This window comes from Triturus cristatus, chromosome 1_2 (genome assembly GCF_964204655.1).
Source record: "Triturus cristatus chromosome 1_2, aTriCri1.1, whole genome shotgun sequence".
Taxonomy (NCBI): Eukaryota; Metazoa; Chordata; class Amphibia; order Caudata; family Salamandridae; genus Triturus; species Triturus cristatus.
The window spans coordinates 46,529,967-46,544,997 of record NC_140580.1 but is presented as its reverse complement, the minus strand read 5'-3'; the positions used below and the strand labels follow the sequence as shown (position 1 = coordinate 46,544,997).

The window sequence follows — 15,031 nt, the reverse complement described above, 5'->3', positions numbered from 1 at the left end:
GAAACTCCAGGGTGCGTTTGAGGGAGGGATGGTCTACTGTTTCAAAGGCAGCTGAGAAGTTCATCAATATCAGGTGGCAGGGGTCATCTTCAGCTGTGGTCAAGAGGGAATTGTCTACAGTGTGTAAAGTAGCAGAGTTCATGCTGCAATGTGATTTGAAGCCTGGCTGATCATGCAGGAGATGGTTAGCATTGATCCTGGAGCTGAACATTAACTGCTTTTTCAGTGATCTTGCTGATGAATGGTAGGTCATGGATTGGCTGGTTATTGGTGAGGTCATCAGGATCTAATGTAGAGTTTCTTTAGAAATCGGAGGATCTAGCCTGTCTCGCAAGCTTCTGGTAAGATGCCTGGAGTGAGGGAGGCATTGACAATGGTGAGTAGGGGTGAGAGACCATCCCCAAAGAGAGCTTTATTGAAGCTTTCTTCATAAGAAGTGGCTTTTAGGGAATTGAGAATGTCAGTGAGATCTGTGAGAGCATTGAAGGCTGATTGTGAGATTCTACAGGAAGGGGTGTGCATAAGAGATGAAGCGGGTTTGGTGGTGTTGATGTGCTGTCTGATCTTTATTTTTTCCTCTGAAGAAGAGGTTGATGGTATTGAACTTTTCTGTGGAGTGAGAAATAGATGGGTCTGACAGGGGCTTGATGCTGTTCTTGATTATCTTGAAAAGCATTTTGCTTCTGTTGGTGGCTGTAACCAATCTCAAGGGGAGCTTGGCGAAGGTCCCACCAACCCCAACATGGCTGCCATGGTTTTCCACACAGTAAATAGACTTCCCGCTCTAGTTTAGCACTTGGAACCTGGAAGTCTGCAAACTGCATCCCAGGATCTGAGAGGTGCAGCCTAGGATGACGTAAAACCGCCGAAGACTGAATCCCGCGAAGAGGAGGAAATCCCGGAGAAGACGGAGCTGGAGTAACAGCTGAAGAGGAGCAACGCAATGGGAAAAGACGAGACGCCGCAGGAGGGAGCCGAGAAGTCATGACTGCCTGAAGGACCGCTTGGAACGGAGGACGCCCGAAGATCAAGAGAACGCTCTTGGAGCAATGCGAACGAGTTCAGTGCTCCAAGTAAGGACGCAGACGCTGGGACTCCCCTTGGCCCAGGAGGGTTGTGGGTTCAGGCAAGTGCTTTGCTCACATGTTTTTCCATTTAAAGGTTGGTGGGCGGGTTTGCGGCTGCACCAACCTGATTCTCGATACCCCTGCATTAGGCACCTCACTTAGGTAGGACACTGGTGTGGTGAAGGAAGCACTAGTCCACTTTGACATACTGGGACATCAACCTGACCCCCTTTATTTGTTTTGTTTCCCTCTTGAGGAGAAGCCCTGCGCTGAGGAAAATCCTGGGACAAGGCGAAGAGTGAAGACGCCTGCAAAGCACCCCTCTTTCGTTTTGAGACTATTCTTTTTACTTTGTTGTCCTCCTGAAGAGACTGAGAAGCTAACCAGTGCTTATGCCCCACAAACTGTTGGTACCCTCCAAGAAAGGAAGTGACATAAATAAACGTACATTCCCAGAACCTGGAAGGCGTAAGAGTACTCTATCTCTAAAGAGGGGAGTTGGGGTGGCTGACACTGCCAACCAACCACGGTGGCTTTATTAATGGTATTGGTATAGGACTTTGCTTTAGTTGATGTGATCAGCTGTCTGTGTGTTATGTAGAGGAACTTCAGTATCAAGAGTTCTGTTTTCCTTCTGTTCTGTTTCCTGTCTACATCGTTTGTCGGATTTGCAGCAAATCCTACAACCGATTGAGAATCTTGCTCGCACACGTCGATATAACAGATTAAATCTTTATGATTGAAAAGGCTCTGCGGACAGTAAATTGAGAAACACCGCCCGTGAAGTGCCATAACTTGAATATCCCTTTTTCGGAGGCGTTTGTCCTTTTAAATAAAGCAGAGTTACGATCGACCTTGCCTAGGTTCAGAAGTCGCCGATAAAACATACATTTGACTTTTTGAATCGCCTGAAGCACTGTGCAGGGGTCAACTGTTTTACATGATAGTCCTGAAGATGGTCTCATGGACGAAAGCGTAGAGACCGAAACGTCGACCTTAATACTTCTTTCTGGCAAATCATTTTCGATAGAAAAAGTGTTTACAATAGTGACATTGAAGGACTGTATAATCGCATTTGCTTCCCTCTTGTTACATTGTGTATGTAATTGTGTAGTACCCTTGATGAATTTCAAAAGATAAAATTATTTTTTATATACACCCGTTTTTCTGTTTCTCTGTATATACTTTTTGTTGTGATTGTGTCACTTTTTCTTATTCTATACAAGGAACAAAAAAAAAAACTTCACTTCTCAAAAAGCTTTTTGTAAAGAAATTTATTAGCAAGTTTATAAACAACTCTTGCACCTGAATATATACTAAAAGCAATACAATTTAATATTATAAATACATCTATTTAAACTACAACCACATTCGAAATCCTGCTTTACCTCGAGACCAACACAAGAAAAAAGAGCTCTGTGTATTTTGTCCTGAGAATAACTTACCTGGAAACGGTTCTGCTGCTTTAGTAGCTTCCTTCGGTCAACATCCTTTGGCATCTTATCGTCTCCGATGATCCACAATCAACCAATCAGGGGTTTGTAAAGCACAACTAATCAACTGCATGCGTCTCAAGGTGCTATTCTGAAATAAGAAAGATAACAGATAAGTGAATGTTAACAGAACAGCGCTACAACCAGCAATTACCAAACACATTACTGCAAAACATTAAATTAATGAACATTGTGCAGAAGTCAAAGTAATACCTAAAACTGCAACATTGACACTGAATAGACTCAGAAGACCCTAAAACTTGTAGGAATATGCGCGGATAGTATTTCACATGAAGTAAGGAGCAACACCTTGGACAGTATAATCAAGATTGAAGCATAATATAGAATTATTCAGCTGATTGTAACTTCATAACTGCATTGTAAAATTAAGAATTGTACAGCATAATGTCAGATGAAATTTTTTTTATGTGAAGTAACAGAGTGTGTATCTGCTGTTCATAGCGGAGAAGATTCCATGTAGAACTGAGTAATTTGATTCCAAGTATCACCTGAACACACCCTGGACCACCAGAACAAATAAACCTGAGAAACTTCCCTAGGTCTGATCACTCTTCCTTGGTGTAACAAAATCCTGAGTAAGAAATATTGGACATCGGGCATAGGGCCCATATCATCTCTGCAAAGCCACGATACAGACTCAAGGTAAGTCTGTCATTTCCCCCAGACGGAAGGCAAAGCCCATGAATAACACTTCTGCTAGACTACATGGACGCTCAATCTTTGCAAGATATCACCAACATATTGGTGGCCATGCAAGCCGGGAATAGTATTCTGAGACAAGATGTGACTGCCCAACAGGTGCAGGTATCTACTAGACCCCAAGGCAACGTGGGTGACGACCCCTTCCAAACCAAGTAAGGAAAACCCTAGTTTGAGAAGCCAGTATTCCAAGGTCCTGAGGAAGCAACTGCTATCCCTGTTACCACGTTACTTGTGGAACCTGCCTAGATTCAGGTGGTTACACTTGTTCCGATTCTGTTGGCTCCTCCAGAACGATGGCTAGGAGATTGTAGTACACTTAATATTTTTATGAATCAATGTCACATTTCATGGTCAGGCCAGCAACCTTTTCAGATGATGCCACAAAGGTGGCATATTCATCCTTTCCTATTTAGATGGATATGCGGCCTTCCGGTCCATTTCCTTGGTGGATCAAGATGATCCTTTGTTGTACAAATTTGCTGAATTTCAAAGAAGCCATGAGCAAATTGTTTGCTCATCAAACTCTCATACAAGCCGCAGTTAATGAGCTGCTGAATTTAAGCAAGGGTCTTCAGATTTGATACAGTACATTTCCACATTCTGCTGACTAATAATCGAAACCAACTTGCTTCAATCCAAAAGAGCCTTATTGTTTTATAGAGGATTACAGGATGGGTGAAGAACCTGTTGTCCCAAATTAAAGATCCCCCCCAAATGATTGTGCTGATTTTATCAATCTAGTGGTAAACCTAAATCCCCAGTTGCTTGAACGGAAGACTGAAAAAGGCAAAGGTGCAGATACCAGGGTCATACTATTTTGTAATAGTCAGAGCAGAAACCCCCCTTGAAATCATCAGACACCAGCACCTATGTAAGTAGGCAGTATCAGAGGTCCTCTAGCAAAAGAGGAGAAAGAGAAGAAAGTTAAATCGATGCCTTTAGTAGAAGAAGAGGCCAACCTTGTCGTTAAGTTTGAACTTTAAAGTTCTACCTGTGCCGGTTACCATCATCTAAGTGTTCAGATAACTCTACACTCCATTTCGGGAACATTTTGAGAGGTTCAGGCTCCGATACACGCAGGTGCCACAGCCAATTTTATTGACACTACATTTTCCTTCCCTCCTTAGGTATAGCTACAGTATGACAAGACAAACTTGAAGTAGTCAAGGCCGTAGATGGCAAGAGGTTGACTTCAGGTCTAATTCAGTTCAGAACTAAAACCGTAGAAATTAAATATGAGGTGGAAAATATTACTTTTGGTATTATTGATTCTCATCCTTTGCAATTTTCTGGGATTCCCGTGGCTTGTCAAACACAATCCCCATATAAACTGGGGAGAGTGGAAAATCACTTTGTCTTTCGAGTTTTGCACAACTAGTTGTCTCCCAGTAGCAGTGCAAAAAAGAACAATTTAAACTCAACCTATTCTTTTGCATACCAATCACAATTCTAATGCCTTGTATACCATTGCGTTCGTTTTTGGCCCTGCCTCCGATTTACACATCCTTGTAAATCTGGGGCAGTGTCAAAAAGCAATGGGTGTTGCGGTGGAACACCCACAGCAACACCCATTTCACGCCCCTTTGCCACAGAGGACTATGGCAGAAAGGGATATATTTACAAGGTGGCGTTAAGCCACACTACGTGGCTTACCACCATCTTGTACATATGGAAGATAGTGCTGTGCCACCGGAGGGTCAAAACAAGTGTCGCTCCTTTGGCAGTTAGGGCTTGTAAATATGCCCCTAAGTTCGCATTGTTAGAGTACCAAGTCATGCCTTTCAGGCTCTGCAACACTGTCACCTTTCAGTTCTTTATTGACTAAGGCCTTTGAGAACTCATTGATATTTGCTCTGTAGGGTATATTGATGACATCTTAATGTATTTATACTCAGTGTCACCACATGGACAGCAAGCATGTGCCATCCTTCAACAACTCAGGAGATATAACCTGTATGTCAAACTAGAGAAAACGGTATTCCACACAACCATGGTGGAATTTCTGGGTTATATCATCAGTCCTGAAGGAGTTTGTATGGACCATAAAAATGTGTAATCCATTCTGAATTGGCCTTTCCACACTAATGAGAAACAAATTCACAGATTGAGGGATGCGCAAATTTTTATACGCAATTCATGCAAAAATTCTCTGGAATCATTGCTACAATCAAACATCTGCTCTGAAAAGGGGTGAAATACAGATGCTGAACAAACATTTAAAGAACTAAAATTACAATTCACTTCCGCACCCATCGTGGCGCATCCAGATTCGAACTGTCCCTATATAGTGGAAGCCGACGCATTGCAAACCACTTTAGGGGAGATCCTGGATGGAAGTAGCAGGACATGTGTAGGAAACCCACCTCTCTATATTAGGCACCAAAATGGGGTACACTATGCAGAGAGGTCAAAGAGACTTTTATTGGTCTACAGAGGCAAAAGTAGATAATACTAACGCTATATTTTGTGTGTGGGCAAGCAGTTAGGAGTTTCAGAGGGTAGTGCTAAGCATTTGTTGTACACACCAAGGTAATAAATGAGACACTCACTCAATGAATGAAGTCGAGACAGAATTAGAAAAATAGCACTTCTTTTTTTATTAGACCAAGAACTTCGGGTACAAGGTAAATACTTTTCGCAATACGATGAATAACTGTAAAATGCAATAATCACAGTTTTGCGCAATTATGCACAATACATTTCCTATTGGAGGAAAAAGGCAAGTAGAAAAAGCAATTCAATACAGTTGTGGTGCGGTTACCCTGACAGAAATCGGAAGATTTGGGGCCAAGGTCCAAAGTGCCATGGCCAAGTTCTCTGGAGCTTCCCGGGTTTCCCAGGAAACAAGGAAAAAGGGGACTTGGTATCTGGTGCGCTACGAAGCGAGAGGGCCACCTGTGAAAGCAAAGCAAAGGGGGACTTGCAGGCAAGTCCGATGGCTCTCAAGGGAGAATAGAGGTCGCAAGGGCTCTGGGGCCTCAGGAGCACAGCTGGTTTGAAGATGCCCTGCCAGGCGGGCTGGGCACAGTGAAGATATGCAGATGGGCAAAGGCGTGCTAAGTTGATCCTCGCATTTGAGGCTGGCACCTTGGAGCGACGATTCAGGAGCTGCTGAGCCATTACTGAGGTGGATCTCTGGAGTGCTGAAGTCCATCGTTGGGTGCTGGCTCGCTTTAAGTTGGAGTCCCCCTGGAATCGGTTCTAGAGGTTTCTGCAGCACGGGGTCCAGTGCCCCAAGTATTTGGGCTTCGAAGCTCCAGTGGATCCTGGGGTCCTCACAGTTTGGTGCAGAGGCGCAGCTGACCCTCCAGAGCAGGCGTACTTTCAGATGGCACTCAGAGACATCGGTTGGGGTGGGGAGCAGGACGACGCTGGACCAGACTTTGCTGTCTTTGGTGCCTATGGCTGCAGGGAGGTAGTACCTCTATTTCGAGGAAGTTCTTTGGCAATTTGCGAAGTGCTGATGACCCTCTGGGGTTTGTGGAGGCCACACAGCAATGAGACAAACTGCAGGATGGAGATAGTTGAGTTCTGTGTGGAAGGCAGGAGTTCATGCCCAAAAGTCCACCACGAGGTCTGCTGTTCTCGGTCCAACAGCGTTTTCTTTAGTCATCTTCTTGTGTCTGTGGAATCTAAGTTCAGAGCCTGGGGATGCCACCTAAATACAAAATTTAGGGGCGTTTACGAGGGAGTGACAGGTAGCGGCCAATGGGCCCCTTACCTGGGGTTTCTACACCCTCTATTAGGCCCACCTCCTTTGGGAGGGGGACATAGCCCTAGCTCTGATTGGTGAAGCCCCACCTTCTTCAAGAAGGTGGATACTGAAAAATGTGCGACTCAACACTTGAGGGGTGGAGTTAGCAGAGGGGGGCACACCTCCTTCTAAAAGGAGAGACACGTCGTGTTTCAAAGGTGGCAATGCCTTTGAAGCTTCCTGTCACAGATGGCTCTTCCTGAGGCGGGGGAGGTGTGAACACCTTCTGCCCAGGACAGGCTCTGCTCTCGACCTCTGAGCATGCTGGCGCTCGTCCCATGAAGTCAGAACTCAGTCCGGTGGTGACAGGCTGGCTTAGACCAGCGGGTGACCACACTAAGGGTTGGTAGGTTTCAGGGGGCAGGGGTCCTCTGTGTGCAATTGTTAATAAATCTGACACTGGAATCCGTGCAGGTTTATTAAGAGGAGAGGTTAGGTACCAAACATACCTTAATTCAGTGAAGCCATCATGGAGCTGGGGAACTTGTAATGACGAGTGCCCAGCCCATGTACTCCTCATGGCTTCCCTGCACACTTTCAATATCCAGGAATCAACATGGATATTGCACGGCCATATCTGCTCATGCAGATATGTCATCACAGGGGATATAGTGTACCCTGCCTTATGGCTAAAGGCCTGCTAGAAGGGTATCTTACCTATGTCCCATGCAGTGTCTGTGGGTATGGCACACAGGGCTGTGTGCCAGGTCGACTCTTCGGTTTTGTCTGCACCAAGGCACAGTCTCCAATGGCAGCGGTCATGGCCTTGGTGAGGGGACCCTAGGGTGGCAGAATTTGTGCTGCTACCCTTGGGGTTCCTCTTCAGTGCCAATGACCTAGGTACCAGGGGTACCATTTAGTGGGGGCGTACAAGGGGCACTGAAGTTGTGCCAATTGGGAAACAAAAGGTACAGTTTAGGGAAAGAGGTTCTGGCAAAGGGGACCTCGTTGGCAGGAACTCTAGGCACTGCCAGTCGAAATTACATCATTTTCCAGGCATGAAGTGGGGGCTAACCAGGTCCAAAAGAGGCACTTTCCTACAACATGGCACTAGTAAGCAAGCAATTAGGGAGCAGTCTTGTTTCCTATTGAACCACTGCTGGTTTGCTTATGTGGGGGCAGAAAGGTTCAGGTGGTGAGCATGCTGATGTCCTTTGGGAAAATAGAAATTAACTCACTTAGGCATGTATGAGATGTGGGGAGGATCTCAAGAAGTTTCATAGTAGTATTTTGTCTACTTACTGAGGAGTATTAATGCATGTTGGTTTTCAGGAGTAATCCTGGGAGTTGCATGGTCAAAGTTTGGAGTGGATAATGTGAGCCAAATGTTATTTTTAGTGTGTTCAATATGGGCGTCAGGATGAATGTGATTTAAGAATGTTGGCTGGGCATTTGAGGAGTGGTGAAGTGAGTCTTTTGTAGTGGGCATGAGACGGAACGATTGTGGTTGGCAGGTTTATGTGAGAATGTGGCCTAAGGGCTAGGGCGGTCGACCTCGGAGCTGGGGAACCAGGTTCGGATCTCGGCAGGGACGCTCAACATTCTGTGATTTTAGGCAAAATCACTTCATCTCCCTGTGCCTAACAAAAATGAATTTGTCCGTCTGTAATGTAACTGGTGCTCATGTAAAGCACTACGATACCTTCGGGTCTAGTTTGCGCTATATAAAACCCAACAAAATGAAAATGAAGATGATCTGATAATGATTGAGAAATGAGTTCTGTAGAGATTAAAGTTAGCTCGAGAAGGGGTCACATGTGAGTGTATAGAGTAAGAGTAGGTGATTTGCAATCTTGTCTAAGGGGAATTTGGCAAAAGGTGTGTTCTGTTGGAGTTGGCTTGGATGAAGACTGAGGTCCCCTAGAATGGTGAGGAACAGAGAAGAGAAGAGTGATTGTAGTACATCATTGAGTTATTAAAGAAAGCGCCATTGTTAACTGGAAGGTGGTAAATTCCTACAATATGGGCATTAAATGGTGCAATAGAAGCAACCGAGTGGTAATCAAAGAATAGAAGAGGGTGGCCTGGACCATAGCTACAGGAGCCCCTCAGGGCACTTCCAGTCTATATTTGTTTCTGCCCTCCGTGAAATAATTGGCCTCAGATTTGTATTTTTATTTTGGCCTTCATTTTTAGAACTGTGTTCAGTTCTGCTATATACTGTGGCAACTGTTTGAGCTGGATAAGAGTCGTGTCAACCAGGGCTTAATAGAAGAAAATCTAATGTAATGCACACGCCTTAACAGAAAATTAAATGCAAATTGAACTAATGCGTTCTGATGTCAATTTGTCAAATTAGAGGGTCACTGATTTGAGTACTGGTTGATGCACTGTAGTGACATGTATATTTACAGTGCTATGATGCTCCTGCCTGTGACAGAAAGAACTGTGAGTATGTAAGTCAATAGTTTAACAAAAGAATTACACACAGTATAATATAAGCTGCTGCATTAAAAAAATATTGCACACAGTATAGGATAGGCTGGTGCAAAATGCACAAAAAGATGTGTTGCCAAATTTAATAAGATTTGACTGAACGCAGCGCAGCAACTGAAGTAGCTGAAATGCATTGCATAAAGAAAGTAGAACAGCATCATATCTACTTACATTTGATGTTGCACCTCTATTCCCCAGCGTTGATGCATTATTACCTGCCTTGCACCATTCACATACCTTTGTACCATAGTGCAAGGGAATGTGTATGATGTCTAGGATAGGTTATGCACTGGAAGGATAAATGACGCCATCAATAAAAGCCTACACTGGCACCACGCAGCCTTTTAGATTTGCTGTTTGCCCAATTGCACACATGTACATTTTTCGCATGTACATTTTTCCAGGTAGCACAGCACCCTGGAGAGAAGGCTTGTTTCTTTAGCTGTCTGTTCCTACTTTTGCTTCAGAATACAGGGACTCTCTAATTTCCTTTAAGCCCAAGGCAACTCAATGCCGTTTTAGTACAAAATTAAAGTGTGGAAGATGATTAGCAAAACATCCTGCTACACTTCAACCTTTGTTTTGTCACACTGCTGCGTAGTGTACTATAACTGCGTGGGACTCTTTTCCTGCCCTCATCTGACACACGCACGCACCACACGCATACACACACTCACTCATACACACATGCACTCACTCAGCTTGACAGGTAGTGGCATCATGTGCCACCAACTGCTAGACACCTGCAAAGCCAGCCACAGGCTGTCCTACAACAGGCCCTTTTGCCAGAAAGCCATTCAGGAGGAGCAGAGCACCCAGAATCATTCATACTGCTACATATGTATTCACCTGTCCCTTGAGCACCACTGGGCAGAGGCAGCAGCAGCAGCAGCAAAGAGTGCCGCAGCCCCCTTTGCATGATACTCCAGCTTCTACTTTGGGGGATTTGTCGCTGTGCAATCAGGGAAAGACACATTAGCCTGTTGGCAGTCAGTCTGCCCTGATTTGGTCTAGATTGTTAAGATGCTAGGCTGCTACAACAGATACCAACTGGCCAACCCCAGCCTGCTCCAAAACTTTGAGTCCAGTAAAGATTTGACAAGAAATCAACTGCTCAAAATTATCAGAATAATTTGCCTTGTCCCAGTGCTTTCTCTGGGCATGCAATACAATTTCAAACAATCTCATTAAAAGTTACAATTTACTAACTTTGAGAAAAAACCTAATCTAAAGACAGCTGTGGATTCTTTGGCCCATATTTAGAGTTTGGCAGATGGAATACTCCGTCAACGTGTGCCATTTATCCAGTCCACCATATTACAAGTGCCATAGGCTATAACACACAATATGGAGGACAGACGGGACCATGTTTGTGATGGAGTATCCTATCCGCTAATCTCTAATTAAGAGCTTAGGCCTCCAAATGAATCACACACAGAAAGTATCACAGGTTGGCATAAGGCTATAACATTACGGACAGCTACATCACAAAAGGATCCTGTTTTAGAGTTCTGGATATTTAATCCATCCCAACATAAGAAAAATGGCATTCTTGTTTTGTAGTCCAACATCGGACTTCTACACTCTGCCCTCTGTTTTGTGTGCAGTACTTTATTTTGTTCCATATACAGAAGGATAAAGGATTCAACAGTGAACTATTTTTTTATGGTGTCTCTGAACCAAAAGTAGCAAATTTGCTGCAGAAGATTCAGCTCTGAGTAAAACCATTGTGCCTGACTTTTTCAGTACCTCAGGGAGGTGGATAGAAAGTTGCACACTTTCCTCCACCTGCAGGTGGGCAGCGCAGTTGTTGTGATGCCTACAAACAAAGTGAGTGCAGATGTATATGTATGCAGCTTCGGTTTGTGCTGGCATAAATTCATACGGAACATCAGAAGATGTGAGAATCACATTCCTTATACAAAGTGTAATGTTGTATTGAAATAACCTGTGTCAGGCATGCGTAGAGAACCAAGGAAGAGTTTGTCCTGTCCATCATGATGCACAGTGTGTGGCATCTGGGATACATTCTACTATTAATACAGTGATTAATGATGCGCCCAGCATCCTATACAAGTCATCATGAAAGCTGATTTGTAGTGAAACTAGGTGTAGACTAGAATAGGCAAAGAAGCAATGTCATAAACCGTTTTGAACTGTCTCCTGGAGAAGTCACTTAGTTGTAGATTATTATGCATCTTGTGGTCATCTTCTTAAAGGGTCATTTAAAATCAAAGCTCCGTCTAGTTTTATACCTACCAATGTTCCTACAGATTAGTACCCAAGGGGCCCTTAAAGCCTCGTCAACCTCTTAGTATTGTTAGGACTGCAGGCCAAGAGATACAGATGCAGTAAAGTGTGCAAATGTAAATGTCCCTTCTCTCACAAGGAGAGAGACCCCCCAGGCCCAAGGATCCAAACTGGCTGTTCATGCTGTCAGTCCTGGGTGGCATGCCCCCCGAAACACATTCACCAGGCTATGGCCCTGGGGGAGGCTACTGTTGGGGTGGGTGTGTTTGAGAGGGAGCTGTTGAGAAGGAGACTCCTCTCCGCTCCTATTATTGTTGTGTGGCGTTTAGGAGAATGTTAAAATTCCATATGAAGGGCCGGTGATGTTGCAGTGTCTTTTGGAATGATACAGGTCTCAGCGATATTTAGTGGGGGAGCCCGGGGAGAGAGTGAAAGTTACCAGTAATGTAGGTAGATTTGTTACAGAGGAATTCAGTATTTCAAAGACAGAATATTATAGGGCACTGTTCTGAGCTGTGGTCTTTTTACGCACATGTCTGCTTTAAATTTAATTGCGGAGGGTAGATTGAGCGAGACAGCGGCAGTAATGAGTGTATAGTGGGGCAATTGATAAGGCAACTAAAGTCCAAGACTGAAGAGTAATAGGAGAGTGCGGTTAGTAATGAGCTAAAGCATGATGTTGGGTAATATTTAGAACTATTACGAGGTCAGTTCCATTTATCTGGTGTGCAAGTGGGAACACATAGGAGCTGAAGATTTAGGAAAAACAGAATCAGTAGGAGGAAACAAATCACAGATGGGACGTTGGTGAGCAATCTAAGTTTATGGTAATGTCAATACCAGTATCTGATATTTAGTTGCCTGCTCATTTTTAAGGTGGGGAATATGTACCTGCATATCATTCAATCTCAATTCTACTGACTGTGGTTGCATTTATTCCTCACCTGAGAGGTTGGATTTATGTCTCAGAAGGCAACTGTATACAACTAGCATGACCTACTTGTGAGTCTACTCACTATGCCTAATGTTGACATTATTTGCACAGCTCAGTCCTGTGCAACCCTCCCCTTCTTCTCCTAACTTGGTTAAAAAAAAACGAAGATGAGAGGAACAAAGAGTATTTACCCTGATCTCGTTTCGATTGGTCTATAAAGGGTGGGGAAGGATGGCTCTAGATATATTTGCTCACCTTTACCTGCCTCCACTGCTTAATTTGAGCTAGTGGTTGCAGGTAGGCCACTCAGTTTTGGGAACTGGAACTTGCTGTTCCCAATGAGACTTTGAGCTGGAGCAAGAGACAAAACATAAGAAAGGGAAAATAAGGAGGAAGAGAAATATGGAACAACATCAAAAAAGAAAGAAAGCAGTGTTGAAAACGATCCTCTAAGAGTGAGATATAGGGGAGGGAGTGTCTGGTGGTGGATGAAAGAGGCATGAGGTAGAATGAAGCCTACCTAGCCTTGGTATTTTGCACCACCAACTTTTAACAGTGCTGGCCGCAGGCTTCTGAGCAAATGTTTGAGGCGCAGCGCTTATTCTTTTATGATATTAAGCACCACCTGCCACTATTTGGCTGTTTCTTTAAGTTGGCCATGTTCAGGGAACCCTGACCCTTCCATGTATCCCTGCTGCTAAAGCAGCAAAGACCCCACGCCATATATTAGTGAAAGAATCATGCTGATGCTGAACACAGACAAAGTAAAATCATGAAAAGGCTGCCTTGAAAAACATATATGAGGTAATGTGATGTTATGTTAAAGTGACTTCTAAAGCATAACTTCTACCAAGAAATTGCATCCTGGTGCTGGCATCAACCCGACCAGTGTACGACAAGGAGTGTACCTTCAAAAAAAATTCTGTCAGAATATATGACAGTGGCAGCTTTTCTGCTGAGGTGGAGGTACTTCGCCCCGTCTGCTTTTTAGCAGTGTAAATAAAGGAAAAATAAAATGATAATAACTAATCATCATTAATTTTTTTCTGCTTAGGCAACTTTGTGGGCAGAGCAGGACTGCTTTGCTGACAGAGGAGCCGGGGAAGGAGTGGTGAGCACTCTGATAGTGCGCATGAATGTTTGACCAGACGTCTCAGGCAGGCCAAACAGTCATGCGCACTTTGCATGTTCTCCACCCAGGCTGTGTTACAGCCTGGTTGGAGGACATGCCCATGCTCCCAGTCCAAGCGCCAAACCACAGCATTCAGACCAATCACAACACTGCATTGCAGCGTTGTGATTGGCTTAGGGGAGCCTAAGTGCTTCTTGTTTCGGCCAGAGCAGAGGGATGACGGAGGAGAGATGCGGTGAGGAAATAAGTGTAATTTCTTTTCCTTACTCCCCCCCCTCCCCATCTGTGCCAGCCGCCACTGATATATGACCTCTTTTGTATGCTGCATGGTGTACCAAGCAAAAGACCTTGAACCGGATTCTCTTTATAACGGGTAGCCAGTATAAGTTCTTCCTATATGTAGACACCTGAACATTTCTCCTCAGCCCACATATCAAAAGGTGCCCCAAATTGTGAAGGAGCTGAACTTTGCTAGGTAGCCTTTTGACATGCTTAGATATAGGGTATTGCAGTAATCTAATCTTGATGAAATCAGAGCCTGTATTACTATAATCCTATATTCCTGAGACACAAAGGCAAAGGTTTTCTTCTAATGCTTTACGATGGAAAAATCTGATGTTTACTTGGTCTTTAAAAGTGAATGTCTCATCAGACTGGATAGCCCGATTTCACACCTCCGAACGAAGAACTGATGGAGAACCAAGGTCAATGGGCCACCAGTTATCTGACTAGAAATCTATATTTGGGCTGAAAATCAATGCCTCCTTTTTATTGAATTTCCATGAACATTTGTGCATCCAGTTTGCAGTGGCAGAGATGCACTCTTTGAAGGCGGAACTGTTCTGCTTATTATCTCCATCTAGTCGAAGCCCCAACTATGTATCATCAGCATACATCATAAACCAGTAACCATAAGACTGTATTACTTGAGCAAGTGGAGTAACGTGTGTGTGTGTGTGTGTGTGTGTATCTATGTATGTATAACTTACATAGTGGCAGTAGCCACTCTGTAGTTCTAGTTAGGGTGACCAGAGGGAGGGTAAAATATATTTGTCCCTTAATAACTTTGCAACAATTTGACGAATGTCCGCTAAGCTGTGCAGGCCTGGTGCCCCCGTTTTATTCTTGGAGTCCTGAAAGCTTTGCGACATATCATTTAAGGGGTGGAAAGAGAAAATGGGAGTCCCAAAACGACATAAAATCCAATGCATTTTGAATAGACTTTTGTATGTCACGTGGCAC

At 44.1% G+C, this 15,031-nt stretch overlaps 1 long non-coding RNA gene across 2 annotated transcripts in view; it reads right to left on the bottom strand.

Annotated features, from left to right (window-relative positions):
- Positions 1-15,031, bottom strand: part of LOC146866729 (uncharacterized) — a 156,093-nt gene that overhangs the window by 103,338 nt on the left and 37,724 nt on the right. For both annotated transcript variants that reach the window (XR_014960552.1, XR_014960551.1), the window contains exon 2: positions 2,513-2,651. This is a non-coding gene — a long non-coding RNA (uncharacterized LOC146866729). The remainder of the gene's footprint in view (positions 1-2,512; positions 2,652-15,031) is intronic.